The sequence below is a fragment of the Lacerta agilis genome, chromosome 17 (assembly GCF_009819535.1).
Source record: "Lacerta agilis isolate rLacAgi1 chromosome 17, rLacAgi1.pri, whole genome shotgun sequence".
NCBI lineage: Eukaryota > Metazoa > Chordata > Lepidosauria > Squamata > Lacertidae > Lacerta > Lacerta agilis.
Window position 1 is genome coordinate 12,668,336 of NC_046328.1, and position 26,369 is coordinate 12,694,704.

Sequence of the window (26,369 nt, forward strand, 5' to 3'; positions counted from 1 at the left end):
ATGACTGTATAGCTTTATCCTCCAATTGTTCCCCCTCCCTTATAATAAAGGTACGACCACAATCAATTTCAGATCCAGTAGCAAAGTCAATACGGAAAGCGTTCTCCACTCAGAAGGCGTGTTGGAAGAGGAGGGCTTGTCTTGTAAATTACGCACCCAAATTTTAAGAACTTAAAAAAAAAACCCCAAACACCCTTGTACTTGCCTGCTTTTTAACTCATAGCAGGGGCTGGTAGAGGGTGGCTGGGATACTTAACTCCTTTTCCTGCTAAAATCTTTACAGGCTGGATTTACAGGGGTCAGCAAACTTTTTCAGCAGGGTGCCGGTCCGCTGTCCCTCAGACCTTGTGGGGAGCCGGAGTATATTTTGCAGAAAAATAATAATGAATGAATTCCTATGCCCCACAAATAACCCAGAGATGCATTTTAAATAAAAGCACACATTCTACTCATGTAAAAACACCAGGCAGGCCCCACAAATAACCCAGAGATTCATTTTAAATAAAAGGACACATTCTACTCATGTAAAAAACACGCTGATTCCCGGACCGCCCGTGGGCCGGATTTAGAAGGCGATTGGGCCACATCCGGCCCCGGGCCTTAGTTTGCCTACCCATGGGCTGGAAACTTAGCGGCCAGGCAGAGGTTGAATGGGGCACTTCAGTTTTCCACTGTTAGAGGTGCCAGTTGAAGTTGGAAAGGCCATAGCTCAGTGGCTGAGCGCCTCCTTTCCATGCAGAAGGTCCCGTGTTCAATACCCGGCATCTCCACGCAGGGAGACCCCTGGTGAGCTGCTGCCAGTCAGTGCAGAGGGTACTGAGCTAAATGGACCCAATGGCCTGACTTCTTGCGTTAACCGATGTGTAAAGTCAACTTTCGGCGTTGCACTTTACTGTGTTGTCTTCTCGGGATCAAGAATCCTGTTTTCATCAGCTGTTTCCCCCTTTGTCTGAAAAGGCTAGGCCATAGAGCCCAGTGTTGTCAGCTCTGGTTGGCAGCCGTCCTCCGGTGGCTCATGGAGAGAGGAAGTCCTTTCCATCGCCTACTAACTACCTGAACCATTAAACTGGATGTGTCATCAGGGATTTGCAGGGACCTTCTGCAAGCAAAGCACCTGCTGTACCACACAGTCCCTGCTCCTTCCCCAGTTAGACAGGTGTCTGCACCCCAGTGATCCTGTAAATTTGCTTTTGCTCCTAGTGTATGTGCATGGTATCAATAGTTACTCATTCATGGAACTGGAGAATTGGAAGGGACCCTGAGGATCATCTGGTCCAACCCCCTGCAGTGGAGGAATATGCAGCTGTTCCATACGGGGATCGAACTTGCAACCTTGACATGATCATCACTGTGCTCTAGCCAACTGAGCTGTCATTCATCCATTCATCCATTCATCCATTCATTGATGTATTATTAGGCTGGCTTTCAGAGCAGATACCTTCCCAAGGAAGCAAGCAGTACAATAAGTACGTAGAGCTCAAAACAAACTCCAAAAATAGATCAAATCAAAACAACCGTTTAAAAAAAAATGCAAGCAAATTTGACAGCAGGATAAACCCTTATAATTATAGCTCTGCTAGGAGATTTAAAATACGGAATGAATGGGTTTAAAATGCCTATTTTACACGCACAGGCACTGAATTAGGTTCGGGAAAGTTTCGTAGACCTCTGTTGTTTTTTTTCCTCCCCAAGTTTGCCTTGAGTTCTTTCTGATTTCGGCTATAATGTTTTTGTGATCCTCAAGTGGGCTGCGCACATTGCAAATAACTGACACAGGGCTTTCGTATCTGATTGCTGCAAATAATTTGACATTTGCATGCTTTGCATATGGATGCAAAGACCCTGGCTCCCCCCCCCCCCCGATTTTTATGAAGGGATCCTCCTTGCTCCGGCTAAGCAAGGTGATGTTTCTGTACGGGTGCGGTTTGAATTCCTGGTTTAAATTCACAGGCCTTCTCTCTCTCTCTCTCCTCTCTCTCTCCCCCGCCCCATAATAGCGGCATAATCAGCCTGGGCTCCTCTTTGTGAGCTGCTTGATTCTGTGTGGTCTCCTTTTGTTAGGTTGGTTTATGGCGTGGCTCACCTCCCGATTAGGGAGGCGAAGGATGGTGTTGCCAGCTGCCTCTGCCTGCCTCCTGCAGAAAACAGTTTGCATGTTACAATGGGCTTCAGAAAACCCAAAGCAGAGCAGAGAGAAGGTGGGAAGCTCTAAAAGATTAGATACCAACCTCTGATTATTTATTTCAATCTCTATTTATTTCATCTATTAATGGCTCCCCGTGGGACATCTTGAAGCTTTTGCAAATACTGTAAAAATATCAATTGCGTGTAGATTTTAACACACGCAAACAAACACTATAACGGTTACATACCCTGTTTCTCCTAAAATAAGACATAGCCATAAAATAAGCCATAGCAGGATTTCTATGCATTTGCGAAATATAAGCCGTTCCCCAAAAATAAGCCATACCCTGAAAATAAGCCATAGTGACGTGGTACCTCCCATTAAAACAGCCTGGAGAAGCGTGGCTATGCAGCGTACCAATGCGACATGGTTAAAATGAGACATCCCCTGAAAATAAGCCATACTGTGTTTTGTTGAGCGGAAAAAAAAATAAGACGGTGTCTTATTTTAGGAGAAACACGGTAGATACAGATCTACCTGTTTTTCATTTATTAATCCCTTCTCATTAGGCACCGCAAAAGAAACTCGCTGTGCAGTAAAAGCAATTACGTGCACGTGTAAAAAAGCAGTTGAAACAATTGCGTATATAAATCTCGTTTTTAAAGCAGTTGCACATAAAACCATTTTTAAAATGACAGCAGTTGCGTGTGTCAAATCGCATTCAGTTCCATCTGGGGTATCGTATCTCGAAGGGTTTGTAGAGAGAGGAAGACTTCAATGAGCACCCAAAAGACCGTCAGTGTTGGGGTGTGTAATTCAGTTGGTTTCGGTTTCTGCTTTTAACTCTTTGCCTAGGTTTTCGTAATGCCGGTTTCTGTGTGTGTTTGCGCCCTTAAAAAAAGAAATTTAAGCAACACTCCTGGAATGCTGAGTGGGATCCCTCAGAAACAAGAGCAGCAGCCCGGGTGTTTGGAAATAATGTTAACAATAGACCATATGGGAGGCCTAAACTACCAAGCTTTTATTATTCAGCAGGCGGAAAATGTGGTTTGATATTCAGTTGATATACAGCATAAATGAGAGCCGCAAGCCGGCCTCACTTGAGCTGGGGTGGGGGGTGGGCGGGAGGATTCAGATGGTCTTTTGAATATAATAACTTAACATTTTGGCCTGAGTCCATAGAATGCTTTCCAGCTGCTGGAGACAAGCCAAGAAATTGTACACTGTGATCTTAGACGCTCACTCGGGTTCTTCCTGCCCTGCTCTCACCCCATCCTGGGTCCTCAATCTTGGAATTTTTATTTATTTATTTCCTCTTTCTCTCTTTACACACACTTAACCCACCCCCCTTTCTCTTTCTCTTTCTCTACCTCTACCTCTACCTCTACCTCTCTGGTTCTTGATCTGAATTGGCATTTTGCAACAGGTGATGAGGGTTGAACGCAACAGGATGTCTGCTTTTGCTCTCTGCCCCTTTTTTTCTGTCCTGCGAAATGTCTTGTGGTCTTGAGTGGAGGGGAAGGGCTGTGTCGCTCAGTGGTGGGAGCACCACTTTGCATGCTCTGCGTACAGCCCCTAACAGCACCCCCCCAGGCAGGAGTGGGAAAAGCTCCTCCCTGAAACCACGGAGAGCCATTCTGCCAGTCAAGACAGGCAGTATTGGGCTGCTGTTGTCGTTAATCAGGCATAGGCAAACTTGCCCCCCCCCTGTTGTTTTGAGACTACAATTCCCATCATCCCTGACCACTGGTCCTGTTAGCTAAGGATGATGGGAGTTGTAGTCCCAAAACATCTGGAGGGCCGAGTTTGCCTATGCCTGTGATTAATTAAATGTTCCAGTTACAGGTAGGTAGCCGTGTTGGTCTGCCATAGTCAAAACAAAATAAAATAAAAAATTCCTTCCAGTAGCACCTTGGAGACCAACTAAGTTTGTTCTTGGTATGAGCTTTCGTGTGCATGCACACTTCTTCAGATACCACTTCTGAAGAAGTGTGCATGCACACGAAAGCTCATACCAAGAACAAACTAAGTTGGTCTTTAAGGTGCTACTGGAAGGATTTTTAAATTTTATTTTGTATTAATTAAGTGTGTCAACCACCCTATACCTGCAGATGTCCTTTGGGTCTGACTCTGTATAAGGCAGCTTTTGTCCCTAACTAAAACGCACACTAAATCAGACCGGGGCTTGTGTTGTACAGTGGTACCTCTGAAGTCGAAAGGAAGTCCGTTCGGCTTCCAAAACGTTCAGAAACCAAAGCGCAGCTTCTGATTGGCTGCGGGAAGCTCCTGCAGCCAATCGGAAGCCGCGGAAGTCATGTCGGACGTTCGGGTTCAAAAGAACGTTCGCAAACCGGAACAGTCACTTCTGGCTTTGTGGGGTTCGGGAGCCAAAACGTTCGACTCGCAAGGCTTTGGGGATGCAAGTTCGGACTGTACTAACTCAGTTTCGGCTGATACTTGCTCATTTCCTTTGATATTACTGCAACTGCTGTGTATATCTGCTGCATTTTTCTTTTTCTTACTGTCTTACATTCTTGGCTTTATTTTGTTCTTGTGGGATTATCTTTCTCTTGGTCTCTGCGCAGTCCCAGATAATGGGGTGGGTTCACATGTGAGTTTGTGTGCAGCGGGTGATCGGGGGGGGGGGAGGGGGAGAGAAGCATTGTGAAACATGTTCTTTTCTTTCATGGAATCATAGTAAAATTTTGGAGTTGGAAAGGGCCACAAGGGTCATCTAGTCCAGCTCCCTGCAATGCAGGAATCTTTTGCCCAGTGCGTGACTCGAACCCACGACGCTAAGATTGAAGAGTCGTGCTTTACCGACTGAGCTATCCCAGGTACCCATTCATTTGTGAATCGTTTCCTGTGAAACCTTTCAAGGCGATTTAACAACTAAAAAACTTACTTGTATTATTTTATTTTTGTAATGGTGTTAAAAAACAACAACCCAATCTTATATAGAAACGATTTCATATCTGGTCAGGGCTTTTTTTCCAGCCGGAACTCACGGGAACATAGTTGCGGCACCTCTCAGGTGGACACCATTTATGGTGAATTCGCCACCTCTTTTTCTAGAACGCGGGTGGCGCTGTGGTCTAAACCACAGAGCCTAGGGCTTGCCGATCAGAAGGTTGGCGGTTCGAATCCCTGCGAGGGGGTGAGCTCCTGCCAACTTAGCAGTTCGAAAGCACATCAAGTGCAAGTAGATAAATAGGTACCACTCCGGCGGGAAGGTAAACGGCGTCTCCATACGCCGCTCTGGTTCTCCAGAAGCAGCTTAGTCACGCTGGCTGTATGCCGGCTCCCTCGGCCTATAGACCGAGTTGAGCGCCACAACCCCAGAGTTGTCCATGGCTTTTCAGTATATAACCGTGACCAGAGATTAATTAGAGGTGAAAGGGATGTGAGTGGGAAATGTTTTTCCATCTAAAATATGCATTGGTTTGGCAAAATATATTTAGATGTTCATATTCCACTGATCTGTATACCTAAATGTGTTTCATATTAAAATTGGTGGACTGTCTGCCTTGACCTGTGTTACAGTTTCGCTGTGGAAGGGATAGAAAAGAAGGCAACTTAGTTTCCTTTTTCATAATGGCAGAGTTTAGTTGTTGAATTAGAAATTGGAAAATTGCTAGTGAATCATGGTTTTTGGTTGAATCTCTCTAGTCTTTTGCATGAATTTTGAGAGGTGTTTGTTATTAATTCTGAAGTATCTCCCAGTTGGATTTCAGTAATGACATTTGGAAAAGTTCAGAATTCGAATTCTACCATTGCTGGATGTAGATTTTTGCTTTTCCTGTTCTATGGATCACGTCCTTCTGTTCTGAAATGTTGGCATTGGGAGTTCCGCAGCATGCGGCGCACGCTTTGCTGACCGAACTACCAGAACAGTCAGTTCAGTTTTATGTTGAACATCTAAAGGAAGATAAAAAACTCATCATTGTCCATGGTAAATTTCTACCGGTAGCAGTGAGAGCAAGAGAACAACTCACCACCTGAAACTGAAAGGACTATCTTCAGGGACCAATTGTAATATTGAACAGCCGAAAGGGACCTAAAGGGTCGTGCAGCCCCCTACAGTGCTAACCCACTCACGGTTATTGCAGTTGAATGTGATAGTTCATATGTTGTACCCTGCAATCTGTTACCCTCTTAGATTCCTGGATGCTGTGTGCTTTTTAATTTTGGTCTATTGGCTATGATGATTTGATTGATTGAAATGGCGTCGACATGCTTATTTCTTGTTGATAACTGGCCACAGTCCTCTTGAGGTTTCACAGTGCAGTGCAGCTTGGACTGTTAAACTCACGGCAGCCTCGCAGCTGAATCTTCCTTCCACATCATTGCTAGTATATTTTTATATTTTTTGTTTTTTTATTTGTTTGTTTGTATTACTTTTTTATTTTATTTGCACAATACAGTCATACCTTGGAAGTCAAATGGAATCCATTCCGGAAGTCCGTTCGACTTCCAAAACATTCGAAAACCAAATCGCAGCTTCTGATTGGCTGCAGGAAGCTCCTGCAGCCAATCAGAAGCCTCGGAAGCCCCATGGGACGTTCGGGTTCCAAAAATAGTTCTCAAACCAGAACAATCACTTCCGGGTTTGCGGTGTTCGGGAGCCAAAACGTCCGCGTTCCAGGGCGTTCGGGGTCCGTGGTACGACTGTATATGCTTTTCAATATATATTTTTCTTGATATTTTTATTTCCCACCCTCACTTCCATGGTGTTTTTATTCCCTCTTTATACCTACTGCTTTATACAGCATGCTTAAATCTAATACAATTATCCTTTATTTCACTTATCGCCGCTTACATTCTGCTGCTCATAATTTGTACCCTGCCCATCTTTTCATTTAACAGTTCTTCAAATAGTCCGGAAAGGGTCTCCACTCTTCCATAAACAATTCGTCTCTTTTACCTCTTACTTTTGCTGTCAATTTCGCCATTTCCACATAGTCCATTAACTTCCGAAGCCGTTCCTCCTTAGTTGGTACTTCTCGTTCATTCCATTTCTGCACGTACAGGATTCTGGCTGTTGTTGTTGTTGTGTACTTAAATGGTTCAAATGTCTTTTGAGGGATTAATAGTAATAACAACAACAACAACAACAACAACAACAACAACAACAACAACAACAACAACAATATCCCACCTTTCCCCCAGTCGGGGACTCGAGGCAGCTTACAAAAATTAGTACATGAGGGGGGAAAAGCAGAAAACAGATAAAAGATAATAGTAAAAAAAGTAATTAAACTGTAATAGAATTTAAACAATAAGAGAACGTATACAGTGTACTACAGTCACACAATCAATCAGTAGCTGAACTGGGTTCCACACAGTCACAAAAACAAGAGAGCCGCAAAAACACAAAATAAATAGCAAAAACAGACAGACCTCAGCGTAACACTCAAAAAGGCAGTGTGGCACTCAAAACGGAGCATGTTCAGCTTCCGAAAAATGTTCAAAAACCGGAACACTTACTTCCGGGTTTGCAGTATTTGGGTTCCAAGTTGTTTGAGTAACCAAGGCGTTTGAGAACCAAGGTACCACTGTATGTTAATATACAGATAGTAAAAACACCACAGCACTATTAAAAGCCATTTCCTTGAAAACAATCAGTTCCCGAAAGCCTGTTGGGGGGGAAATGGTCTTTAGCTTGCCAGCGGTAGCATAGCAAGGATATAACCCCTATTAGTTATGCCACTCCAAACTCCCCCGAGGACGGTCAGGAAAGAAATGTGGTTAGGTTTTGTGCCAAACCTTTGTGTAAATCACGGCCGTCATCTGCGGAACGCACACCGGCAAGGCCCTAAGCCTTAACCTGGTTATCGTGCCTGCATATCTGTATTTGAAAGCAGTGGCTTTAATGAATGTCGTTCGCACGATGCCTGACCCATTCACCATCCACACTTGGAATATCTGTTCCAGCTTGCAATATAGAATGCATGGCGTGGTCCTGAAACTCGGCGGTTGTTGTTGGGGTTTGTGTGTCGGGGAAGAGTTGCATTTGATGCCTGAAATGGTTTGCACGAGGGCAGGGGTTGGAGAAATCGAATTTCAACATGCTTGCTTAGCAGACAACCCCGCTGTTTGTCAAAGGTGTTTAGGTGCTTAAAGATAATCAAAATCTCTGGGCCTTAATTGGCATTGGGTTGGGTCTAAAAGCATTCAGGAGCAAAACTTTCCAGCCTACCTGACGCATCTTTTTAAAAAAAGAAATAAGAACACCAGGCGAGGCATATTGCGAACCTGTTATTCTAGAACTGTGGTTAGATGGGGATGACCACCATCACCCAACAAAGCTAGCAAACGAAACAGCCACAGCAAGCCCCGAGTCAGATCTCTTTATCAGAGGTTGGGGAAGGGGGGAAATGTATTGCCGCGCTGTGTTGAGCAAATTGGCGGGCGAGGGATGGACTGTGATTTAGTGACTGTCCTGTGTGTACGCTTCTATCCATATCCCTCTGCAAACTGCTCTCCCGTTGTCTGGGTCGCCCCTGTGGAAGGCAAAAAGGGGGCTGGTTTTCTCAATAGGCATTTCTTTTAGGATAGAGCAGAGGGGTCAGCAAACTTTTTCAGCAGGGGGCTGGTCCACTGTCCCTCAGACCTTGTGGGGGGGGCAGACTATATTTCGAAAAAAATATATATAAACGAATTCCTATGCCCCACAAATAACCCAGAGGTGCATTTTAAATAAAAGGACACATTCTACTCATGTAAAAAGCACGCTGATTCCCGGACCATCCGAGGGACAGATTTAGAAGGCGATGGGGCCGAATCCTGCCCCCAGGCCTTAGTTTGCCTACCCGTGGGATAGAGGGAGGGAATCTCTTTTTATGTTGGTTGCATTGCCCCAGGGATAATCTGTTGGCGGGGCGCTCATGCTGTCAGTCAACAGAAGCCAATACAGTGGCCCCTTGGTTCTCAAAGGCCTTGGTACTCAAACAACTTGGAACCCAAACACTGCAAACCCAGAAGTAAGTGTTCTGGTTTGCGAACGTTTTTCGGAAGCCAAACGTGCTCCGTTTTGAGTGTTAGGCTGAGGTCTGTCTGTTTTTGCTATTTATTTTGTGATTCTGTTCTTGCGGCTCTTTTTGTTTTGTTTTTGTGACTCTGTGGAACCCCAGTTCAGCTGATTGATTGATTGACTGTGTGACTGCAGTTCATTATTTATCGCTTTCATTTTATGGATCCATGGTCTCGTTGGATAGTAAAATTCATGCTAAATTGCTGTTTTAGGGGTTGTTTTTAAAAGCCTGGAACACATTAATTCATTTTGCATTACTTTCTATGGTAAAGCGTGCCTTGGTTTTGGAATGCTTTGGTTTTGGAACGGACTTCTGGAATGGATTTAGTTTGAGAAACAAGGTACCTCTATACTGTAGAGAGCTAGAACCAAGAATGAGGAGATGGTACCCCACCCTTTTTCCTTGCAACCCCCTGTCTCTCCACCCTTTTCTCTCTTTCAACCCCCCTCTCTGTTTCTGTCTTTCCCCCATTTCTTTTTCAGCACCCCCTAAAAAAAATTCCTTTCAGGATTCGCGCCACCCACCCACCCCCCGCTTCACCTGCATGAAATTAAACTAAAGGCCATGTGTGGCCCTGAATTCCCAAGACTCTCCCCACCCCTATTTTAGCAGAACAGGGTAGAGGAGTAAATGATGGAGAGGAAGTGATAAGGGTTTGCTTATTCATGCTATTTAACCCTGAGCAAAACCAATTGACCATTGACCGCTTTCTCTCTCTTTCCTACAGGTAATGTTGCCTGTTGCCCCAGGGCGAACTCCCCCTGTTGGTAGCTGAGGTAAGAAAAAACAACAACACACAAACACAACTATATACTTAAAACTCTCTTAGCTTCTTATGCTGTCCAGAAATGGAAGTGCTTTGCTGTATCCAAGAGTTACACCGATCAGTTAAATCTCGTTGTCCATTCCAACCAGGGATGGAGGAGAAATGTGGTTTGTTTCTCATTTCAAAGCGAATCTACCTGATTTGCTCTTCCTGAAACAACACACAGAGCTTAAACGCACCTCCTTTGACTCATTCTAGAGCCGAAGCTCTCCACATTTTGCAGGGCGGTTCTCTTAACCATAAAATGCATATATTAGGGGGGAAATGTGCCTGAGAACGCATGAATGGGTAAGAGTGATTCCAGGAGGTGTGCGTTTGGGGTAAAAGTCTACACCAAAATGTGAGCGCTAAATCTCACAGCTGATGCAGAAATTATGGCGGGCTGAATTTAAGAGCAGTAAGTTGAGAAACTGGGAGAACCCAAAACTGACAGATTTGTCCATCCGTAGCTTCTTGTACTTCTCAGATCCAGGGTAGTTAGAGAAGAAGAGGGGTTGCATCATCGCTTTTCAGTACAGGCCTGTGCACCAGGTGAGGGGGGGGAGTCTGGTGGTTGTTCCAGGGGGGTTTCTCCCAAAGGGAAGGTGTTGCGGTTCTGCATTAGGCGCCCATTAGAATCTGCAGAAATGTATAGATGAGGGCCTTTGCTGTGGGAGTCCCTAATAATAATAATAATAATAATAATAATAATAATAAATAATAATAATAATAAATAATTTATTTATACCCCGTCCATCTGGCTGGATTTCCCCAGCCACTCTGGGCGGCTTCCAACAGGATGTTAAAATACAATAATCTATTAAATGTTAAAAGCTTTCCTAAACAGGGCTGCTTTCAGTGATGTATAATGCTGGGTTGTTACTTAAAGAAGTGCATGATCCAGGGATAGAAGGGACGTGTGAGACACACACACACACACACACACACACACCAATATTGCTGAACTACAACTCGCATCATGCCCTGATAACTGGACATGGGGCAGTTGTAGAGCCTACAACATTGGGCTGGGGCGCTTCAGATTCCCCACCCCTGATCTATATAGAGAGAGTGTCATCTGCCCCTTTCAAACAATTGGTTTATCCACATGCAGGTTTCACCAGCTTAGTGCACCTACGTGATTAATCAGCTGAATATTTCTTTTAATTAAGTGGCACACCCTACAACACACGCACACACACACAAACTTATTTATTTATTTCATGAGAGTTATGCACCAGTTGGTTGTAAAAAAAAAAAGCAACTCCCCAAGTATGTTTTACAAAAAGATAAAACAATAAAATCAACAATCAACAGCCATAATTTAAAGCAGTGGTTCCCAAAGTGGGTTGTACCGCTCGCTGGTGAGTGGTACTGCTTCCAAACGGGGTGGAGTTACAGATATGGCTGTCAGATTTTGAAAAAACTAGTATCAAGTTCGTTGTTGTTGTTGTTTAGTCATTTAGTCGTGTCCGACTCTTCGTGACCCCATGGACCAGAGCATTCCACTCCCTCCCGCAGTTTTGTCAGACTCATGTTGGTAGCTTCGAGAACACCGTCCAACCACATCGTCCTCTGTCGTCCCCTTCTCCTTGTGCCCTCCATCTTTCCCAACATCAGGGTCTTTTCCGAGGAGTCTTCTCTTCTCATGAGGTGGCCAAAGTATTGGAGCCTCAACTTCAGGATCTGTCCTTCCAGTGAGCACTCAGGGCTGATTTCCTTCAGAATTGATAGGTTTGATCTTCTTGCAGTCCATGGGACTCTCAAGAGCAGGGGTCAGCAAACTTTTTCAGCAGGGGACCAGTCCACTGTCCCTCAGACCTTTGGGGGGGGGACTATATTTTGGAAGGGAAAAAAGAACGAATTTCTATGCCCCACAAATAACCCAGAGATGGGTTTTAAATAAAAGCACACATTCTACTCATGTAAAAACACACTGATTCCTGGACCATCTGCGGGCCAGATTTAAAGGTGATTGGGCCGGATCTGGCCCTCGGGCCTTAGTTTGCCTACCCATGCTCAAGAGTCTCCTCCAGCACCATAATTCAAAAGCATCAATTCTTTGGCGATCAGCCTTCTTTATGGTCCAGCTCTCACTTCCATACATCACTACTGGGAAAACCATAGCTTTAGCTATACGGACCTTTGTCGGCAAGGTGATGTCTCTGCTTTTTAAGTTGCTGTCTAGGTTTCATTGCTTTTCTCCCAAGAAGCAGGCATCTTTTAATTTCGTGACTGCTGTCACCATCTACAGTGATCATGGAACCCAACTCAAGTTCATTAGCTTTGTTGAATTCATTAAACTCAATAATTTCAATTGAGTTTTGAACATATGCGCCATTGTTACTGTTCCGAATCTTCCTTTGTGGGCCATGCAAACCTCTCTTCTGAGTAATGTGTTTTTTTATATATATAGGATAGGACAGGGGGCACCAAGGATGGGTTTCTGGAACCAAGCGGGGGAGTGGCCTGAAAACTTTGGGAACCACTGATTGAAAACGTTTTTAAAAGTTGAAATCAACAACAAGCTATAAATGGATTAAAACACGAAACAGTGTCCTAGATATCTGGGTAGGCTTGTCTGAACAGAAATCTTTTTAGCAGACGCCCCAAAGAGAGAGGGGGGGAATAGAAGGTTATCAGCCTTTCTGTGTTACTGTTTTAATCGGAAAGCATTTACAGCCAGTGAGAACATTGGAGAAGAAAAATATTTAAGAAGGTGGGGCGGTGATGGGGAGAGAGAACCTTGGAGTTGATTCCGGGGCCAGCAGTTCAGGTGATGAACACACATGCGAAATCCATAACCCAAGATGTTATTTAGCGTTTGTTTCTATGGGAATATTTTGGCGAGCGCGCACCCGTCCTCTTGGGTTCTTTCCTGTACATTTCCTGCAAGGGAGCATGTGTTAGATCTTTCTATCCAAGAGACACATGTTTCATATTTTCCCATAACCTCTTCCTGACCCTTTTGGCTGAGGGAAGGAAATGCAAGATGGGACTGCGTCTTCTCTCTTGATTGTGATTACTTACACAAAACGGGAAAAATTCCATGTGGCTCTGCTCTCCCCCCCTCCCCCATGCTCTCTGGGGTGTGTGTGTGTGTGTGTTTGTACACGCATATGTGCAGTATTCCTTGGAACCATAAACTATTGTTGAAGGGGGAAGTCAGGTTCCAAGGAAACTTCCTGGCAGGCTTGCGAGATGGCTGCGTTGTCTGTTTGGGCGGTTTCCCTCCTCTTGAGCTCTTAATATGACAGACTTCATTAGCGGATGACTCTGAGTAAAGGGGAGGGAAATTACGATGGCCGTCTCGCAAAGGTTAGGAGCTCCTGCCCCCAAAGGACTTCTGCATTTCAGTTTTGACAGCTGCTGTTAGTGACTTGAGGTGAATGCAAAGCAAAGACCCGCTCACAGCATCTTCCATTTGATCTGCGCCAGAGTGGCCAGAAAATGGCTAGGGTGACTTCCAGCTTTGGCCTTCCGGGAGAGATTGGAGACAATTTTGATTCTCAGCGGGTACCACTCTTATCACCCGGCAACACGGCCGTCAAACCCCTATGTTCTTCGTACAGTCGTACCTTGGATCGTGGAACGGCTTATTTGGCAAACGTTTCAGCTCCCAAACCATCGCAAACAGGAAGTGAGTGTTCCAGTTTCCGAACTTTTTTTTTTGAAAGCCTAACGTCCGACGGGGCTTCCGATTGGCTGTAGCAGCTTCCTGCAGGCAATCAGAAGCCACGCTTTGGTTTCCGGACGTTTTGGAAGTCGAACGGGGCTTCCGGAACGGATTCTGTTCGACTTCCAAGGCGCGACTGTATTTGGAACAGAGAATGGGGAACCAGTTCAGTTTTAGACCCCAGTAAGAAGCACAATGGTGTGTGACTCTAGAAAAAGGGTGGCAGGGTGTCGCAGGGCTGGGGGCCAAGTATGGCGTTCCTGCTTGACCCTTCGGGCTCTCCGTAGGCTCCTCCCTCCCTCAGACCACGCCCCTTGCCAACTCTGCTCCGCACCCTCAAATTTTGCCCATGAGAAAATGTGGTCTTCTGGCTGCAAAAAAGGGTTCCCAGCCTTGGCATTCTTAAATTGCATTCATGGCAGGACCATGTAAGTTACCTCAATAAATGTCTACCCACCCTGGGACGACTGTGGGCAGGATCCCTGCATTGCAGGAGTTTGGCTTAGGTGACCTTCTCAGTCTCTTCCAGCTCTACATTTCTATGATTCTATGTTAGCTGGAACTGAAGGGAACTGGTGTCCATTATCTTCTGGAGGGCTTCCTTTTCCTCATCTCTGCAATAAAGCCATTATAATGAGCCATGAGTAGACTTGGCAAACCTTCAGTGACAGAAAACGCGAACATTTACCTACTGCTTTTTTATCACTTGTTTCCCGTTGAGCACCTGTTCCCGAAACAGAGCTCCGGACGGCATAAACGCCTCTTAGCGTCCAGCGTTTCCGAACCCTTTTCTGTTTATCCATAACATTCCTCCGTTTGGTGCCGTGCTAGCGTCGCTCCTCTTCCTTTCGAAAATATTCATTTTGGCATCGGCGCTGTAGATGCTGAGGTTTCCTTCTCACATCACACCCTGCAATCTCTTCCAAAGAGGCCCTGTGTGGAGCCAGACCCTTGGCTTCGTGAAGTTCGTGTCCTGCTTTCCAGCTCCAGCCCCCAGCCCCACTTCTCTCTTGGAGGCTTCACGCAATGCATCCCATGGGTCATCCATTGCAATCAGCATTTCCATCTGGAAATGGGCACCACGGACCAAAGCAGCGCCAGTGTGGTGTAGTGGTTAAAAGTGGTGGACTCGTAATCTGGTGAACCGGGTTCGCTTCCCCGCTCCTCCACATGCAGCTGCAGGGTGACCTTGGACTAGTCACACTTCTCTGAAGTCTCTCAGCCCCACTCACCTCACAGAGTGTTTGTTGTGGGGGAGGAAGGGAAAGGAGATTGTTAGCCGCTTTGAGACACCTTAGGGTAGTGAAAAAGCGGGATATCAAATACAAACTCCTCCTCCTCCTCCTCCTCCTCTTCTTCTTCTTCTTCTTCTTCTTCTTCTTCTTCGACACGGAATGATAGGGAAATCTGCTACACAACTCCCAAGGTTTCCATTTCTTTTTTGGGTGCCTTCAGAGGTGGGGAATATTGCACTAGGCTTTTTTTCGTGATTCTAGGGCTTCTGTTTCTTTTTCTAATGATCCCTACACACTGCGGTTTCTGTTGTTGTGATGGGAAAGGGCTTTTTGACTGCTATACTGGCATGTCACTCTAAATTTCTCGCACGTGGCGTAACACAACAACAAAAGTCATTGGACGATGTTACTTCTCATCCCCTCTTTCCATACATGATTTTCCCCCCCCCCCCCCCCGCAATTGAAAACCGCAGGAAAAAACTGTACCACCCCAAAGTTTGTCAGTTACTTTCACAATTTTCTGGGTTGAGGTGAGGGGGAACAGATTCCCCCCCCCCCCGGAATCAAATAACATTGAGCATCAAACACGGGCTATGTTTCATTAGTTTTCCAGAAGTGGCTTCTACGTCGTGTGAGAGCTCAAATGTAATGTGGAAATTAACCATTAAGGAAATGTTGGGGGGAGCGGAATAAACGGTTGTGTGAATGCAGCCCCCACTCTCCTTTTTGTCGTAGTGAACTCTTGTAGAGAACTCTTGTTTTGTCTTTCTTTGGCAGGGCTTAGAAAGTTCATTTTTAAAAAGAACCTCATTCCAGTTCAGTATGTCCCAAAAGGATCCGATTCCAGTTCAACAGACGCGCTTGGTTTACGTTCAGTTCACGTTTGTCCAAATGACGCTCAGCGATCCTTTTTCCAGCACTTTCCCAAATGTTACATGCGTGCTGTGCTGAAGTATAAAATACACCTAAAGAAGACATCAGAACACACAAACACAGGGGATTGTGAATGGTTTTGATCCCCCTGCAATTAAGATGGTTAAGCTTCAAGACCCAAAGAGTTTAAAAATGTAAGAAGTTGGAAGATGAACTGGAAATGAACTTAATTCAAATCTAGTTCACCCAGCAGTTACGGGAACTGCTTCCAAGGGGGGGGGGGTAGTTCAGATATTTAAAAAAACTAATTCAGGGAACTTTATTAAACCAAGCTGGTTCATTGCAAGGAATGGCCTTAGATAGCTTTCTGCATTAAATCCTTTCTTTTCTTATCACACCCCACAGTTGGCTCCCACGGAGACAGCATGTCAGGTCCAAGCATTTGCTTCTTCACGAGTGTGTTTGTGTGTGAGAGAGAAAGAGAGTGACTGCTGCAGCACAAATGTTCTCTGCCTAAAACATTTCTAAAGCCGCAGGCCAGTGTACGCTTTTGAAAATAACTTCCCTTTTGAGGGCAGTTATCAGATACCCCTGTGGGGTGAGCTACAGCTGGTGTGCCAGGGTCCTAACCTAATCCTTCCTACGGAGTCCACAGGATGCAATTGTGCCTCTCGGTATATTTCCAGGGGCAGCACCTGTTGGGTTATGGCTGTTGGGTGCCTTGGGAACCAAGGAATTTGATGGGGGGGAGTGTAAAGGAGTTGCTCCCTTTTGCCCCTCACGTGCCTTGTGTTTCTCCTGCCCTTCTTTTGTGCTTCTCGTAGGGCTGACCAAAAAGCGCTCCCCCCCCCCCAAGGATTTCCCATTTGCCAGGTGAAGAAGCTGGGCTGGGGAATTTTGGAGGTGAGGGTTGACTGGTAGCTACCAAACCACTTTATTGGCCATCCCCCCCCCCCCTGAGTGATTATAGCCCAGCTCTGGTTCCTCAGTGGAAAAGTTGGGCACCTCTGATTTATACGTGCCGTGACTTTCGACACCAGCAATTCTCAGTTCTGGGCACCACAGTTCAAGAAGGATACTGACAAGCTGGAACGTGTCCAGAAGAGGGCAACCAAAATGGTCAAAGGCCTGGAAACAATGCCTTATGAGGAACGGCTTAGGGAGCTGGGTATGTTTAGCCTGGAGAAGAGAAGGTTAAGGGGTGATATGATAGCCATGTTCAAATATATAAAAGGATGTCATATAAAAGGATGTCATATAGAGGAGGGTGAAAGGTTGTTTTCTGCTGCTCCAGAGAAGCGGACACAGAGCAATGGATTCAAACCACAAGAAAGAAGATTCCACCTAAACATTAGGAAGAACTTCCTGACAGTAAGAGCTGTTCGGCAGTGGAATTTGCTACCAAGGAGTGTGGTGGAGTCTCCTCCTTTGGAGGTCTTTAAGCAGAGGCTTAACAGCCATCTGTCAGGAGTGCTTTGATGGTGTTTCCTGCTTGGCAGGGGGTTGGACTGGATGGCCCTTGAGGTCTCTTCCAACTCTATGATTCTATGATTCTATTCTATGATTCTATGAAATCCTTTGGCCAGGGATTATTTGACCCGACGCAGAACTGCTTCCTTCCTTCAAGTCAACTCCAAACTGCAATTCCCAGCAGGGCGTGGGGCGGTCAGGAAATAATTTGGTGTCTCTCTCCTGTAGCCATAGATCATCCCTGGTGTTAAAACAGGTTGAGATTATGACGTTCTGCTTTCACTGCTGGAGGCAGTATGCCTCTGAAGGCCAGTTGATGGGAACTGGAAGTGGGGACAGTGCAATTGCGTTCGGGTTCTGCTTTCAGGGGCCCCCTAAGCATCTGGTTGGCCCCTGAAGGAACAGGACTGGATGCTTCTGAATCCCATTTACTGGAAACCACAGGACCAGAGAAGTATTTAGGTCCTGCTTTCAGGCTTCCCAAGCACATCTGGTTGCCACTGTGAGAACGGGATGCTGGGCTAAATGGACCATTGGCCTGATCCAGTATGCTGTTCTGACGTTACTTTTTAGTGGAAAACTAAGACAGCGGGCGGCTATGACTTCAGCTCCAGGAAGTGCTTTGCTGCACACCTGCTGTGGTGATAACCATTTTTATGGTTGCTGCTGTTTTGCTTATTTTATAACTGTATGCTAAATTGTTGTGATGTGCTCTGGATCATTATGGGAAAGTTGGGGAGAAATTTGATAAATAAATGCATGTGCTTCTGTGTATATACACGCGCGCATATGCACACACACACACACACACACACACACACACATTTATTTCCTTCATTGGAGGTTTTTGGTTGAATGGCACCTGCCAGGGATTATTTAGCTGTGGTTCCTGCCTTGCAAGTGGTTGGACCTCGTGGTACCTTCGAGCTCTATGATTCTGCATATATTCTGTGATTCGATATATTCAGAGACACAGGTGGCGCTGTGGTCTAAACCACCAAGCCTCTTGGGCTTGCCGACCTGTTTCGAATCCCTGCAGTGGGGTGAGCTCCCATTGCTCTGTCCCAGCTCCTGCCAAGCTAGCAGTTCTAAAGCATGCCAATGCAAGTGGATAAATGGGTACCACTGTGGCGGAAAGGTAAATGGCATTTTGGTGCTCTCTGGCTTCCGTCACGGTGTCCTGTTGCACCAGAAGCAGTTTAGTCATGACCCAGAAAAGCTGTCTGTGGACAAACGCCAGCTCTCTTTGGCCTGAAAGCGAGATGAGCGCCGCGACCCCATAGTCGCCTTTGACAGGACTTAACCGTCCAGGGGTCCTCTGTATATACAGACATGTATACACCAATCCTACCCAGAACTTGATAGTAACATCCTATAATATACAACAAAGTACTATCACACCAAGTATATCGCATACTCCTTTTTTTCTTGTAAGCGTTAACATTAACTAATTGGTGTTAGCTTGCCTTCAATAGAGACAATTTATGCTACCCGAGTTAGGAAGAGAGCAGAGAGAATTGTAGCAGATCCTTTACATCCCGGTCATTATGATCTGCTTGATTTACTTCCATCTGGACGTCGCTACAGGACTTCATATACAAAATCGGCCATGCACAAGAATAGTTTTTCCCCTTGTGCCATCAGTTGTATAGCTGAAGGGGAGGTAAAATATGGGTGGGGTTTCTTTGCTTCTTTGTATTGTGAGAGGAACAGTGTCTGTATGTTTACATTGCAATGTAGCCGAAACAAATTCCAAGTATGTTGGAAAATGTACGTGGCCAATAATAAATTATTCCTATTCCTATTTCATTTATAGCATGCCACTCCTCGTGCAATTACAACCTTCTTTATATTCTTACAACCCTTTCATTTTTATTGTGCTTTGCCTGCACTCCTGCCCTGCCCTACCCTACCCAGACGTAATGGAGATCAGTCGCAGTTTCTATTTGCTTTAATAGCGTTGTCATCTTTTGGCACATTCTTGAGAGTCTAGAGCTGTTGGGTTTTTATTTTTTATTTTTGTAAGCCTACAATGGGCTAACTAATCAGTTTTGATGTATTCAGCTTAACCGGTGTGTTTACTGTGATCACGGGACTGAAAAGCCCCCCAAAGTCAACTCCTAAATACCTTCATAGAAACTTAAATGCCATCTGTAATCTTGTTCCTACTTTGTCACAGCGGCCAAACCAGTTTTGCCTGCCAGCAGCAACCCTGAATGTGGCACGACTGGGGGCAGGGGCAGTCCCCTTTTGACAAAATTCTGTAGCTGCTCCAGCCTCAAATCTTGCCCTTGATGCCATTTGAAGTCACTCTGTTACAGCGGCACTCATCCATCTTGAGCCCCCAGATAGCGTTGGACTACAACTCCCATCATCCATAGCCGGCTATTTCCTTTGGTCAGGGATGATGGGAGTTGTAGTACGACAGTATCTGTCGAGGTTGCAGAATGCTGCCGTGCAGGGCTGAATATTTATTTTCTCTAGAAATGCTTTTAAACTGCTTAATATTTCAAGATAGCTAAGCAACGTGCAAAAAATGCAGCAGAAAGACAACAAGCGTTGGGGAAATGGGAGATAAAAATCAGTGGAACGGTCCTGTGCCCTTTTAAAAATGTGGCTCTTTTTGGGGTGTCATTGGGTTGTTGTTTTTATTTTGATTATATGTATTGTGGTTTTTATGTTGATCTTTTCTGTGAACCCCCCTGAGACCTCCGGGTATAGGGCAGGTATATAAATTCAATAAATAAATTAAAAAAACAGTGGTACCTTGGTTTCAGAACAGCTTAGTTTATGAACGACTTGGATTAAGAACGCTGCAAACCCGGAAGTAGGTGTTTTGGTTTGTGAACTTTGCCTTGGAAGCAGAAAATGTTGAGTGTGTTCCATTTGTGAATTGAGTCCCCCGCTGGGAAAGCACGCCTTGGTTTACGAATGCTTTGTTTTAAGAACAGACTTCTGGAACAGATTAAGTTTGTAAACCAAGTAGTAGTAGAAACAGGGATTCAGTAACAACAGGGCCCAACTGGATATATGTAGAAATATGCAGCTAAGGCCCTCAAGGCAGATTTCCCTTGCTCCCAAAGCTATATAAAACTAGTGACCTACAAAACCTCACAATCGTGCCCCTTCATATTGTTTGTGCAACTGTATTCCCTGACTTATGCAGGGTTTATTTATTGCTCAGAAAATGACTCAATTTTATGGCCGAGTGCGAATGTGCGTTTAGAAGATTTCCAGGGCTCCCATCTGCGTTCTACATTTGAAGTGGTATCATGCGACTTTTAAACAGTTATGGCTCCCCCTTCCCAAAGAATCCTGGGAACTGTAGCTTGATAAGGGTGCTGAGAGCCATTTGTTGTTGTTGTTCAGTCGTTCAGTCGTGTCCGACTCTTCGTGACCCCATGGACCAGAGCATGCCAGGCACCACTATCCTCCACTGCCTCCCACAGTTTGGCCAAACACATGCCATTCGCTTCAAGAACACTGTCCAACCATCTCATCCTCTGTCGTCCCCTTCTCCTTGTGCCCTCCATCTTTCCCAACATCAGGGTCTTTTCCAGGGAGTCTTCTCTTCTGATGAGGTGGCCAAAGTACTGGAGCCTCAACTTCAGGATCTGCCCTTCCAGTGAGCACTCAGGGCTGATTTCTTTAAGGATGGATAAGTTTGATCTTCTTGCAGTCCATGGGACTCTCAAGAGTCTCCTCCAGCACCATAATTCAACAGCATCAATTCTTCAGTGATCAGAGAGCTATTAGGAGACGCCTATTTCCTTCACAGAGCTACAGTTCTGGGGACTGTAGGATTGCTGGAAGCAGAAGTTGGCCATGTTGGCTGGGGCTTAGGACTTGTAGTGCTGCGGGCTTTGGAGCTCCCCTCTGATGTGTTTGCGAAGAGGCGATTGGAAGCTTTTGCTTCTGTTTATTATTATTATTATTATTATTATTATTATTATTATTATTATTATTATTATCTTGTGCTTTGTTGTCAGGTTCTGAACCTGAAAGTGAGGTCAGTCTTAGCTGCATTTTGGAGGAGATCCTGTGGACCCAGTGGTCTTCTACTCTCATCTTCCCCAGGCATCATGGCCCCTTGTTAGGGATGATGGGAGTTGCAATCTAGTGTGGTCCACCACACCAGATGTAACACTAAACCCTAGTTTGTTTGTTAAATTTATCAGTCGTTTATTTTTAAAACCAAGGTTAACTCAAAAGAAGTGAACACATACATTAAAACTAGCATAGGGGGGAAAAAACATAGAAAAATCTAAAACGCATTCCTATTTTTAATGGACAGGGCTAAAACGTCCCAGCCGCTCAAAAGCCAAAAACCCAATGAAAAAGAAATGTTTTTGCCTCGTACCTAGTGCTATGTGATGATGGTGCGAAGCGAGCCTCCGTACGGGAAAGCATTCCACAAGTGGGGAGTCGCCACGCGAAAGGACCCTTCTTGTGTTGCCACCCTCCAGACCCCTGGAGGAAGGGACACACAAAGAAAGGCCTCAGGTGTTGCTTGCAAGGTCTGGGGGCAGCTTATATGGGCAGACTGTGAGGTATTGGGGTCACAAGCCTCCTTAAGACTTACAGTCTTGCGTCTGCACCAAGACATCCCATCTTCTGGGTCCAGAGATGCTTCCCAAGGACCACATGAATTGCATCTGGAGGGCCACAGGTTTCTCACCCTGGTTTAGCGAGATGAGAAAACCATGATATTCTGAAGCTGGCCTGTTTCCATAAACCAGGGGTAGTCAACCTGGGGCTCCCCAGATGCTGTTGGACCTACCAGTTCACATCATCCCTGCCCATTGACCTCAGATTTCTTGGGCCGATGGGAGTCGCAGTGCACAATGCTCAGAAGGCACCACTTTGGCTATCCCTTCCCTAAACCATGGTTAACAAGGCTCATTTACGTAGCCTTTTATCTTAGATGTGGGTAACGAACTTGCATATCCTCTTTGCGGCAGATGCCAGGCTCTAATTGATGAAAATGTTCACTTGGAGTCAGATAATACATGACCTATAAGATCCATGAAGGGTGTGTGTGTGTGTGTTGTGTGTGTGTATTAAGCTTAAAAACAGCTGTGGGGTGGGGATTAGGGTGGTGGGTGTTTTTAATCCTTTCCTCCTGTGTTATTGTCTCTATCAAAATGATCCCTCTTCCAATTCACTAATTGCATTGGGACTTGGTGCGGGGAGAACAAACCCAAAACAGTTACCTTAAAACAGCCCTCCCATAAGGCTCCTGCCCTGAGCCGATTCTTCATATTCCTGCAATTGCTTAGATTTTTTTTTTTAAAAAAAAAAGACTGGATGATTGTATTGTGCGTTACACATGATTTGGTGCTTTCTCTAAGAACCTTATTCTGAAGGGTTGCCCTCTCTTAAGGGGTGTGCCAACCTCTGGAACTTCTTAATTTCTGAATTTACAAACTCTTGACAAGTTGAAAAAAAGGATTCAGTTGTGCTTGGGGGGGGGGGAGCTCTATTTTCTCACTTCTTAAAAGTATTTCTGAGTTTGTGCTTTTAAAAAAAAAGTCTGCTGCCACCATGAGGACTAGAAGCTTGCATATGTTGACTTTACGGAAACAGGTTCTAGGAGCCTTCAATAGGGTTTTTGAATGATGGTGGTAGATGCCGGTGGCCGGCTTCCACCGCAAGCCCTCCATTTTCATGGCCACGGCAGTTGCTGCAGAAGAAACTCACTTGCTCCAAAATGCTTTTCCAAAGAGGTTGTCTGTGTATTCAGATCCATACACTGCCTCCTGTTGCATAAGTCCTGTAAGAAACATTTAGCGATTTCGTAGTGAAGGGGCTTTGATATCTCTGCGCAAGATTGAAAACTTTGTGAATACTTAATCCTCCAGTGCCACATGCTGAGTTGTATTCAGTGAGAGGTTTTTGTGAATATTCTAATTATTTCAGTGTAATTATAACTACTTCTTTTTTTGAGGGGGGGGCACAATGTTTGCTAAGCCTTTTTAAGCCGGGTTTTCTGAGATTGCACTTTGTTTAAACAAAGCGGCAGGATGGAATCAGTGAATAATACATATCAGAGCAGGGAAAACTTTGTGGGATAGTGAAAGGTCTCCCTTGAGTTCTTTTATTTCCCTCTCCTTATTTGCTTTCCTCTGCTTCCTGTAGCAAAATACGCTCCTGTTTTTAAGAGAGGTTAATTAAATAGCTGGATCTGATACCATCCCAATTGGGGCTGGGGCTTTCTATCAGAATCTGCGACCTCTTATCTAAAAAAACCACCTTTATTTCAGTAATAGCTCTTCCCTCCTTGCGATGGAAAATGAGAGTTTATTCGAACAGTTGTTTTCTTTCTTGCTTTTGTGCTCTGATCTTTGAATACCAAGTATGCATTTACATCTTTTGGCCTGTGAAAGAACTGAATTCTCTCATTATCCCTTGTCATGACCCCCTGAATTTAGCAGTGACCGGGACACGGCCCGAACCGGAGGCTTCAGGGGCAGCCGGTCGAGGGTTCAGGGCTCGGAGCAGGATGCGAAAGATAAGAGAGACCGTTGTGTCCGGGCTTGTTGGACCAGGACCACTCAGAGAAACCTCCCCGCCCATCAGGGCCTGCAATCCAGACCCTCAAGAGCCACTTCTGCTTAGGAACTCAAGGCATTGCGGGGAAAGAGGTCCAGGCCAGTTGGTTTGGCTCTCCAAGGCTCTGAAGTTCTCCACAATGGGCTGAAGCTAGGCAGGATTTAGGTTTGATGACACCCTAAGCCCAGGGGTCAGCAAACATTTTCAGCAGGAGGCCAGTCCACTGTCCCTCACACCTTGTGGGGAGCTGGACTATATATTTTTTGGGGGGGTGGGGGGGAATGAACGAATTCCTATGCCCCACAAATAACCCAGAAATGCATTTTAAATAAAATCACACATTCTACTCATGTAAAAACACGCTGATTCCCGGTCCATCCGCGGGCCGGATTTAGAAGGCAATTGGGCCAGATCCAGCCCCCGGGCCTTAGTTTGCCTACCCATTCCCTAAGCTACTGAAGGTAATGGGGCCCTTTATATTTCCAGCTGTCCTTTGTCGCTGGCTTTTGTGTTGAATATATGCTATATGGTAATTTATGGACGCAATAGGTATCTAAAGCCATTTGCACATAACAAAATATGTACTTTATCAAAGTAATTGCTGAACTGAAATACAATTAAGAAGAATTATATTAATAGTTAAATTAAATTGCTGTTTTAGGGGTTGTTTTCAAAAGTCTGGGTCGGATTAATCCGTTTTGCATTACTTTCTATGGGAAAGCGCTCCTTGGTTTTGGAATGCTTTGGTTTTGGAACAGACTTTTGGAACGGATTAAGTTTGAGAACCAAGGTACCACTGTATATTGAAATGAGCAAACCAGTGATATTTTAGGGAGCAGGCTAGCAGGCGTGGCCCATTACTTACGTCATAGGACACAAAACACTGTTGCTGTATGTAGGTTTTTTTATCTTATATTTTGAAAATATACATCAAGTTTTTTTCCCCTTTAAATTTTTTTGGGGGCCCCCCAAGAGAGTGGGGCCCTAAGCTATAGCTTGTTTAGCTTATACGTAAATCCAGCACTGGCTGGAGCCCATATGAAGACAAGAGACTGCCACCCTTTGTCAGAGGAAGTTGCTCGCTCGGAGCTCTCCATGATCCAACCGCCACCAGCCCATCCCTGTTCCTTGCCTCACGGATTTCAGCATTGGACCAGAACATGGCAGCCTTCCTGGTGCAGGGCAAGCCTTCTGGCTCATCCCTTCCTAGGGCTAGCAACCTCCGGGAAGGAGAAGGCTGTGCTTCTGGCTGCTCCCCCCAACCTGTGCCCATTTGGCAAAGATCTGAAGCCAAATATTTTTATCCATTACAGTTGTACCGTGGTTTGTCAAACACCTTGGGAGTCGAACATTTAGGCTCCCGAACGATTGGAAACCGGAAGTGGTTATTCCAGTTTGCAAACGTTCTTGCGAACCTGAACGTCCGACATGACTTCCGCGGCTTCCGATTGGCTGCAGGAGCTTCCTGCAGCCAATCGGAAGCCATGCCTTGGTTTCCGAACGTTTTGGAAGTCGGGCGGACTTCTGGAACGGATTCTGTTCTGGAGCCATTTTGAAGCAGCCAGTTTTCTTACTTTTTAGTTTGTGTTTGGGTCTTAGTGGGAGAATTAAATAGGGAAGCATCCCAACATGTTTTAAGATAAGAGTTTGCAAAATGCCATGACATACCTTTTTTAAAAAAAAGATTGTGTCCTTCAAGGTAGTTTTTATTTCTTTTTACTAACCAGAAACTGCTACCACCCCTTCCTGAAATGCAGTGCTCAGACTTTTTTGTTTTTAAGTTGAGCAATGGTGTGAATGTTGAAATAAGTCCCACCAGGTGTTTTGAATACTGTGGTGTGTTGTTGTTTTTCAAGGTCTTGAAGAGAGAACCTGAAGTTCCTCTTTGGATATTCCATTTCTCTACTTGGGTTTCGAAAACGCGTGTAAAAATAGATCCAGAAAATGACTTAAAAGAGAACATGGCTTTTGATGAAACTTGCGTCTTTGATGTTCCAAGTCACCAGAGTTCGAATTGGGAGGGTGAGGAAGTTTTGGGGTTGCGCTTAACAAAATCTACACCTGCTGAACTCCTCCCAATTTTATCCAAATTTAATTGGTGTTTTAATGGTTGAAAATGGTCCTTGAATTCATAATGATGAAGGGTGATGTCTACCATATATTTTGGAAAGTGGTTTCTCTGTCAATCTCGCCGTTGGTTATCTGTATATTCAAACACCTTACGAAATATCGTTGCCAAACCTGGTGCGAGAGTCCCTGAGGTGGGAACAGTGCTCTTCATTGAATCAAGATGGAAGACCGAAACGTGACAATTGGACTTCACCCAATTTTTGGCATGATGTGTCCAAATTTACAAATTATGCTACCTGTTTAAGAAACACAATTTTACTTGGTTTCTAACTACCAAGCAGCTCAAGGCACTCGTGTGTGTGTGTGTGTGTGTGTGTGTGTGTGAAATACCTGACAGGCATAGTAAACAGCAAAGATTTGGAATTTGCAATAGGCTGGTCTGCAACCAGACCAGTCATAGCAAGAAACAAGAAATCAGATACGCCATTTGCCATCTTTCAGTGCAATGAAAATCCATGGGGTTATAGCA

At 45.1% G+C, this 26,369-nt stretch overlaps 1 protein-coding gene across 8 annotated transcripts in view; it reads left to right on the forward strand.

The window, feature by feature from the left end:
* The window catches only part of HIC2 (HIC ZBTB transcriptional repressor 2), a 120,249-nt gene that overhangs the window by 73,175 nt on the left and 20,705 nt on the right, over nt 1-26,369 (forward strand). For 7 of the 8 annotated variants that reach the window (XM_033135947.1, XM_033135944.1, XM_033135946.1 and 4 more), the window contains exon 2: nt 9,887-9,935. The exons of the other annotated variant lie outside the window; for it this stretch is intronic. The gene's annotated coding sequence lies outside the window, so the exon portion shown is untranslated. The remainder of the gene's footprint in view (nt 1-9,886; nt 9,936-26,369) is intronic. 8 annotated transcript variants of the gene reach the window in all.